This window comes from Anas platyrhynchos, chromosome 2 (assembly GCF_047663525.1).
Source record: "Anas platyrhynchos isolate ZD024472 breed Pekin duck chromosome 2, IASCAAS_PekinDuck_T2T, whole genome shotgun sequence".
In the NCBI taxonomy this organism is placed as follows: Eukaryota; Metazoa; Chordata; class Aves; order Anseriformes; family Anatidae; genus Anas; species Anas platyrhynchos.
This window is the reverse complement of record NC_092588.1, coordinates 42,368,510-42,377,996: the sequence shown is the minus strand read 5'-3', so window position 1 is coordinate 42,377,996 and position 9,487 is coordinate 42,368,510.

Genomic DNA, 9,487 nt, shown 5'->3' with positions numbered 1-9,487 from the left:
CTCCTGCACTTCTGTCACATTCTCACACCGAAGTTCCTCCATGTGGCCTCCTCTCACATCTTCTTCGGCCTCTCCCTCATCCCAGAGTGGATTTTCCCATTCATTTTCCCACCTTTTATATATTCCTCCTCCCTTAACCCATTTTTCATCATCTCCTTCCAGTCGTCTGTTTTCTTTCTTCTCCTATAATCCTGTACATTTGGATAATTTTCATTTGGACTGTTTAACATAACCACTAGATTTGTGTTTTAGCCTTGTTCGGCAAGTTAAAGTCTCCCTTTTCTATCATCTGCTTTTTCTTCTGCCTCTTAATCTAGGCTGGGGTTGACAGACTTGGGATCCAGCTTGGCTTCAGTGGGAAACCTCAACAGTGATTTCCATAGGATCAGGGAAAACATCCAAAATGTTCCAATATGGGAGACTAAAACTAAGTTTCTGGACTTGTACCTGGCCATGTTTCCCAGGCTCCTCTCTGCACCCAGCACCCTTTTGCCGCTTCAGCTGGATCTGTAGGTAGAAAGGACACTGGAAAGCAGGGCACATCTCCTTAGGTTGCAGATGATGGTGGCTTTATCCCACCAGGGTTGATCCAGCGTGTCAGAGCAGGGACCTTATCTCTGGAAAGCCTTTCTTTGCTAGGCATCATGCCCAGTCCTTGTGATATACTTATGCCTGTCAGTAATACAATTGGAAAGAAGGGGATTTTATCCCCCTGGAGATTTTATCCCCCAAACTTTATTCCCTTTCAAGATATTACCAGGGGCAGCTCATAGAGGTTCGCTTGTTCCTGGCAAGCTGGAAATATTTGTCCCATCGACCTAGATGACAGGCTCACACGTTGCCTGACTGTGGTGCTCCCCACAGTAGCTTTCTGAGCCTGTGTATGCTGTGGACACTTTGTGGTCTTCCCAAACCAACAGCAACGATGGGTGAAGCACCTCACCCACAGAGCCAAACTAAAAATAAATTCATAATGTGCATTCACTGACATTTTGGAAAATATGCTTCTACCAGCAGGATTTGTTCTGTGGCCTGCTCTCTCCAGCAAGCAAAGCAAGGACTGATGGGGGGGATGCCCACAGGAAGCCCACTCAACATCTGCATAACCCAGGCTGGCTGCACGAGCAAAGCACTGCTCACGCAGCGCTGGAAACAGCCAGGGCTGTTTCTAGCTTTGGTTTGTAGAAGGAAAGACTCCCTTGTGGCACTGCCATCACATTCAGAGGCTTTTTATTCTTTGGTTGTGAAACAACCCAGAAAAATAATCCAAACAGATCTCGGGAGTGAAAGACGAATAGAGTGGCAGCTGTTTTTGAGCTGGGCTCCTTTGTCAAATGGTGTCTGCCTAAACCCCTTCTGCTCCGCATGAGACATCCCACCAGAAAAAGCCCCATTTCCAGCTCCCCTTTCCCCGCAGCTGCCGCTGCGCTGCTCGCTGCTCCCGGCACCTGTGTCTCGCCGTGATGCAATCTAGAGGCTCCCACTGTTTATTTCAATGTAAATATTTTTTTGTTGAGAAACAAAAGGGCTGGAAAAAGGGAGGTTATGGGAATATTCAGGATGAGATAAGGAATCTGAGGCAGAAAAGAACACACCAATTACCTCAGCTCACACACTCATCTGCCAGATGAAACCAGTTTTACCGGCTGTTGCCCAAAGGCAAAACACCATAGGGCTTCTGATGTCATGTTGGCCTTTGGTTATGAGCCCGGGTAAATGGGTACCTGGCACTGAGAGAAAAAGGGCTGTGCTGCTTAATGCCAGCTTCAGGTATTTATGTTCGTCTAGCATCAATTAAAAATACCTCTGTCTCATTCTGCCTGCCTGCCTGCCTGCTAGTGTAGCATTCATTTTCTCTCCATAGCTCCTCAGATTGCCTTGCCTTACAGTTTACAGCAGCAAAAGTTGGCACTTGCCTCTGGCGTGGTGGAGGAAGGGAAACCATTTCACTTTCATGCTACTTTTCCCCTGCTCCGTCTCCGCACAGAGCAGCAAAGGTGTTTGATGTGCTCGTTGTCTTGGAGAGGTGATGTACAAGGCCAGCGCTGTTGTTAATTTGCCGTGCCTCAATAGCATTAGCTTTTTCCTTAGGATTTAAATTGAATTGGTGGCATTGCTGGGACGATATAGTGCTGTAGATCTGAACTGTGTTCAGTGTACTCATCTGTCTTTTTTTTTTTTCTTTATTATATTAACCTTCTTTTTTCTTTTTTCTCTTTATATTGGCAAAACCCAGTGAAGCAGACTTTATGGTGCAATAATTCTGCATGTTTTGGTTATAAATATCCTGAAGCAAAGTTAAGGTTTTTCATATAACTATCAAAGCAACAAACCTGTGTCTGCTTCAGCACAGCAAGTGAAAGGGACGTTTTACACATAAAAGCTCATCAGTGGGTGGTAAACAGCTTTGGTCCTAATACATATTGCAAATAATTTTGCTGCGGCACAGACTGACGGCTTTGGTAAAATTGGTAGCCTCTGACTGAGACACAATAGTTCACTGTGCTAGCTGCTGTCGTGGGAGCCTAACCAGGGCCTAAGTATTCAAGAAATCCCAGGAAAATCAGGTCTTTTGCCTGTTGCACTACAAATGGCTTCTCTTGCTTTTGAAATTTCCAGTTTTCTCCAGTTTTCCAGTTTTCTTCTTGAGAGCAGATAATGCCACAAAGTAATTTAAAAGCAGGAGAGGTAAAAATCAATGACTTCAGCAATAGCCGCGCAGATAGTTTACCCCACTGCGATCTCTGATCTGGGTTTTCCAAGAAGACTCGTGATTTCAGTGGCTGACTTGGCAGGTGCCCAGCATGATGCACCTTGAAACAGCCAGACTGTCTGAGAGCAGATGCTGAATCGTTTCTAAAAATCAGAGGTCTTCAAGAGTTAAGCCGCACATCAAGAGCCACTAAATATTTCACATTTTTCTTCTGCCTTGGTGTTTTATGCACTCAGAATGGCAACAACTTCACAATCTGAAGTCAACACAACAGCACCAGTGTATCACTGCCTTGCAATAGCATCTATTTGAAGGGATGTTTTAACAGTCTGCAGTGCTGGAAGGCGGCTTTTTCTGTACTGCTTCTGGCAAGGATGTGCTGATCTGAGCATTCAGTGGCATGGTTTATTTATTAGAACTTCAGTACAGTTTTTTTTTTTTTTCTCCCCATTGACACAGGATTAAAATTAAACATCCTTAACTGCGTGAGATGAAAGCACAGCTTAGCTCATTCAGGTACGTCTGCATTAGATACGTGTGTAAGTGATTACTCTTTGCTAGCTTGATCTTGCGTTCATGTACAGACAAAACTCCCCCAGGAAGGCTCGCCTGCCTCGGATGCTCAGATGAACGGCAACAATGCCCAGAGGTGGCAGCGGTTGGACTGGGCCAGGGCAAATTGCTGCAGACTTTGATTCTCTGAAGGCCCCATCGATAGCTGTCATCGATACGAAGAGGGCTGATAGGAAGAGGGCTTGTCATTAAGATTGGAGGTCCTCAGGAATACATGGGGTTTGTGGTGCCATGCTTCTCCAACAACAATCACAGAATATCCTGAGCTGGAAAGGACCCATGAAGATCAAGCCCAACTACTGATTCCACGCAGGGCAACATAAGAGTTAAACCATATGTCTGAAAGTGTTGTCCAAACTCTTCTTGAAGAGTTCAAGCTTGATAACTCACCTCTTCTCTAAAGATGAGGAGCTGGGACCCCACACTGGGAGACCATGAGGACCCCAGGGCTGGAGGAGTTTGGCTGGACAGGAGACATGTCCAAGTGTCCAGCTTCCCTTGTCCCCACCAGAGCCCTCCAGCAGCTTCACTGGGGCCCTGTGTTTTATTTCAGCCCTATCTGTGGTGGTGGGAAGGAGCCAGCCTTCCCCAGCCTGCCTGCTGAGGTCTGGACCCATCCTCAGATGTCCTCCTGCTCCATGGCTGGGGCCACCCCTCCTCCTGATCAGGCAGCCACTGCAAGGACGGGGTTCGTTTGGGTCATGCTGGCTGAAACTGGCCTGTCACAGCCTAGGTATGGAGAAGAGCAGGGCAAGGCCACTGTTCCAGCGCTCCTTCCACATTCCCCAGTGCAGACTGTACGGCAGAGCCGGGCCGAGTTTGGGCAGCGTGTGGCTGGTAGCCCCGCCGGCACCGAGCCCTGCTGCAGGTGCTGCCCTGGCTCCCTGCCTGCCTCTGTGCTGGGGACGCGCGTTTTGAAGTCAGCTCTCACCACTCCTCGGGGATGGATGCGCTGCCAGCGGTTATTTGGGCTGTCTCACATGAGGAGTTTGCTCATAACCGGTTACCAAGTCTCAGGCTGAGGGAAATGGTGGCTCCTTACCAGGGGTCTCATCCCTTGGTGCTTGCTCTCCGGGGTGGACACAAAATGTCCGTCTGGGTGTCCTGCTGGTGCCTGTGGTAGCCCAGCTGGTGGCAGGGTGATAGATGGGGGTCCCCAAACTTTGCAAAGTCTGGAGGTGAGCACGGTGCTCTGAAAGCACCAGGAGGGACCATGGTGGAAGGTGCAACGTGCTCGCTTGTCAGGGGATCTTGCACAGTGTCTCTACAGCAGACCAGCACAGATGTAGCCTTGAGCTGAAAGGAGCCCCAGTAATCACAGAACCACAGAGGGGTTTGGGTTCAAAGGGACCTTAAACATCAACTAGTCCACCCCCCCGTGCCATGGGCAGAGACATCCACCACTAGATCAGGTTGTTGAAAACCCCATCCCACCCAACTCTGAACGCTTCCAGAGATGTTACCTAGAAGCTAGGCACTTCCTCAGTAAGAATCATGAAATGTTCTTGCTGGAAATATTGAACATACAATTTGCTGTCCTGTACTCAAGCTGCTTTGAAACACAGCCTCATCCTACACTCAACAGGCTACAGAAGCAAGGTCTACTTTTCCCTTCAGACCCCCTTATTTCATTCATTTTTCAGTAACTAACAAGTCTATTGCTTTGCCTGTTGCTCCCGTGCATATGTAAAGGGGTGTGATGACGCTGAAAGCAGCTGCCCAGAGCACCCAGGGTTTGGGCAGGTGGCGTGGTATGAAAAATATCATCACAAGGGCACATGGCCTGGTTGGTTGGTGATTACAGAGTACGAAGGGATGAGCTGAGACTGATGGCAGAGCTTGGACAGTGTTACTGCAAACACTGCGGCCAAGATCATGCTGTAGGCATTGAGGTGTCTTGATTCACAAAGCTTAAATCAGAAGATAGGCAAAAGAACCATGTTACTAGTGCTTGCAGAAATATAATATATATGAAAGTGCTTCCATCTTCCCAGAAGTAAACAGAAATTAAAATGTGCTCTAAGTTTGCACACAGAGAATCATTAACGTTGAATAGTTAGGGACTAGAGGGAGGGAGGGAAGGGGGATTTTTGGTATTTTTTTTTTCTTTTTTTTTGCCCTGGGCAAAATTTTCAACATTAACTAATTAATGTTTATAAAGCACTTTGCATATATAGTGCCTTTCATCAGGGGATCTCCAAGTATTAGATTATATTATCTGGAAGGCCTCAGGCCTGTGCATACTAGCCCTATAAAGTATTAGCCTTATAAACTTTAGTAATTCACTTTGTTTTCTTTTTTTTGTTGCCTCTTTTTTTTTTTTTTTTTGGTTGGGATTTTAATCTTCCCTCTTCTGAAAATGTGCCGAGCATTTTGGCTGTGTATGTAAAAAGGCGGTAAGAGGGTGGTGTCAGCCAGAATGACCATATGAAAAATCAGGGTCCCACAATGCACTTCTCAAATCCCCTAATTGCCGGAGTCGGGGAGTAGCAACCGTGCCAAACTTAAATTGAACTATAAATCCCACACGTCAAACAGGGATCAGTAGGAGGCATCGGCAGCGGCTGGGGAAGCAGCGCTGATATTTGCTCTGCATTACCTGGTAATGACAGCGGGGACAGGGAGAGCAAGAGAGACCTCTATCTATAGCAACATCAAGAAGCAAAGGCAAGCTACTGGGAAGGGGGGAAGGAGCTCCTGCGTGGAGCAATCTGGTGGCTCTTCTGCATCACATTCAGCTTCTGTTCCTCTGAAAAGGCTTGCTGAGGGCTGGAGGAGCAGGACATGGCCACGGTCAGCCCTGACTGCTGTCCCCATCCTGGGCCGAGGCAGGAGGCCGAGTACCCCAGAGCAACACCAACGGTAGTGAATCCTCCATGTGTCAAATCTAAAAAGCCTGCTTGGGTGTGGGCTCGGCTGATGACTCAAACAATTACTTAACAATAGCTTGTTGCGTGAGCTGGCAGGGATGTAGCCAGGTTCACAATGGAAAAAATGTGTGGGCATTTCTGCTTTAGCGAAACACATGGGGAGCAGACTTGCTGCTGCATGCAGGAACTACCAACAGGGAAAGCAAGGCCTTGGGGAGCAGAAACTTGACAGGGACAAAGCAGAGGATGTCTTTGCCCTTACTTGCACGTCTTACAGGTGGAATTCCCCCAGCTGGATTTAGCTGGGTAAGGGCTGCTGCTCTGAAGCCAAGGAGCAAGCAGCAAATCCATTCTTTCGAAGAGTCAGCGGTATTCAGAAATGAAGAACAGAGCCGTCCCCGCCGAGGCCATCTTGCCTAGACCAAAGCACCTCTCTGCACACTGGAAGTTTGCAGCAAAGGCTGGGAAATCCCTCTCCTTCAAAGGAAAGTTCAGTAGGCTGATGGCACACGTAGCTAAAGCCAGCTGAGTGTTGCTTCATAAAAACAGCTCTTCCAGAGCCTGCACACACTGACGAACTTGATGGAGAGCTTGAGATGAGTAAAATTCTTCACTCGCCACTCAGAGAGTCACCCATCGGCTGACTCTCTGAGTCCCAAAACAACCACTGTGGGCAACTCCAGGGGGAGAAGCAGGTGGGAGAAGTGTGCAAGGGGGCCAAGAGGAATGGCTTGCCAGCCTGAGTGCTGGCAGCCTCCAGGAATGGAAATTTGTGTCCAGGAAACTGGGCAGGTGGGATTCAGTGAGTAGCTCAGCAGGCCTGCAGTGTGGACAAGAGGCTTGAGAGGACGATCCATGCACCTTACACTGTGCACTCCCTGTCCCCAAGGAAGAGTGGGAGCCACATACAGATCTGGGGTGGGTGCTTGCTGTGTTGACTTAGAGCAGCATTTGGGCTGAGACATCACAGCCCCAGCTGTCAGGGAGCAACTGGAGATGGCTTTGCCATGGAGCTCCATTTCGTTCATCCCTGGAGCCAGCACCATGCCCAGGAGGCCATGCACGGTGTTGGCTGATCAGCTAGAAAGCATGAGGGGCCAGCTATGGATTGAGAGTGAAGAGAGGGTTAAATTTCCTTCTCTGGAGACTACACTGAAGAGACTCAGCCTGGGAGAAGCTAAAGGTGCTCCATCAAGCTCCAAACAAGAGTGTAGGCTGATTTACTACACATGACCCCAGTAAGCATTGAGAAGGGCTTCTCCTGGTCTCTCTCCCCCTCAGGAAGGTGTGGTTTGGGAGGGACTGGGAGAAGAGGAGTGGAAGCAAGAGCTTCTCTGGGGTGTGGTTGGGTCTGCTCCCCTGGGGCTGTGACTGCGCACGTTGCCTTGGATCTTCATGTGCTCTGGGCTCGCCTCCCTCGCTCTGCTTCTGTGCTGCATGCACGGTGTGCCTCCCACTAGTGAGCATGGAAGCAGACCTGTGTATTCATATTGGCAAATGAGACCATCTACCAGATAATGAGACCATCTACCAGATAAAGAGCCTTTAACAAGGCGAGCAGGCATGTTTACAAGGTGCCGCTGGCTGTGCGTGTACGCGTTATTCTCACCTCGTCTTTGATGTAGGCACTTCGCTTATGGGACAGGCTAATGTGCTTGGTCCTTCAGGCCAGGATACTCCCACACCTGTTTGTTATGCAGCAGGAGGGAGTGCTTGGTGCTGTTGGTATTACCTCCAACCTAGGGCAAGAGTGGATTAATTCACACTCATCAATAGAGGCCGAGGCACCTTTTCCCTTTCACCGAACTCAGGAAGCAAAACGTCTCTGCACAAGGCCCCGGGGAGCCCGGGGCCGGGCATGACAGCTCACAGGTAACCATAAACTGGCTTTGAGTCATTCCTCCGCTGGAAGCCGACCAGCTCATGAGCTACCGTTGCAACAGCTCCTGCTCCTGTTAGGTTTTAGTGGTTTCGCTGCCCGCTGGTTGCTGTCTCTGCCCACCGGCTTAGAAGTCACCCGGATTCCTCCACCATGGGCGGCTGGTACAAATGCTTCAATGCATAATGCACCGCTCAGCTTTGAAGGAGAAAGCCTGTGAGGTTTTACCCACTGCAGCTCCACCCTTCTCCGAAGCAGGTGCACTGCCGTCTGCAGACTTCAGTCTCACCAGGTCTGGGAGAACTGGAGCTCTTTGGCTGCTCTCCCCATTTGCATGCAATTCCCTCTAACTGCTGAACGCTCTCCCTGTGACAGGTAATTTGCCTGACTGACGGGAGCTCGGGAAGAGCCATTCAGCCTGGGATTTCCCCACATTTCTCACCAATGAGGTCCAGTGGGGACACTCATGTAACTGTGAGCTGGGACAGGAGTGACAAGGGGGCAACACAACAGGGTGAGGGTGACATCTGCTGAGGAAGAAGACATTGGTCCAGTGCAGGGGGGACAATGCTAATGTGCATTGGCTTGGGAAGAAGGTCTCATGGTGGTGCATCAGCAACCATCCTTGGCAGTCTTCTCCCAAAAGGGTCACCACACAGGTCCTCTGGTGTGGACAGCTGGAGCTGAGCAGATGGAGCATGACCAGGAAACTGGAGAGGACCAACGCCATGGCACTGGCAGTGGCTGAGGGACTCCAGAGGAATAGACAAGAAAAGACTTGCAGCAAAGCTGACTCTGCAAGGCTGAGTTGGGCAACAGCAGTTTAGATCAGTGATAGATCTGAAGGCCCTCAAGTGAGGCAGGAGAGGGAGGAAGCTCCCATCTCCTGCCAGCACAGGCATACTTGGAGGTGTGGGTGAGGGCTGCTCGCTGCCTCGGGCTTTGGGCTCCAGCAAATTGGGAGATTCAGTCTAGCACTGCCTAAGTATGCCATGGTGCTCTCCTCTTCTGAGAAGAGATGCAGCATTTGGCCAGAAGGTTCCACCATCTGGAAACAAGGTCGTGGTGCTCCCTCATCTTCAGGGAGGAAGAACGGTGCAAGAGGCAGCGAGCTGCCCAGTGCAGGCTTGTCGGCTCCAGCATGAGGCTTTCAGGGCAATCTCTGGTAATTCATGTCCCTCCAAAACAGGGGCAGCTCTCCTTGCCTTGGGGAGTGCTGTTTTGGCCCAGGCTATGCAAGTGTTTGAATTACTTGAAGCAATGGCTCTCTCTCATTAAAGTCCATACACCCAAAACAGAGACCCCACTTTCCCATCTACCAGGGCTTGGCCATCCCTCCAGGGAGCTCGGTGGGGACACCAGTGGCAGTGATGCCCCACAGAGAAAGAGCAGGGACAGGGAACAGTGCAACCTGGTGGGCTGGGGGGACTTGGAGGCTGAGGAGGATGGGCT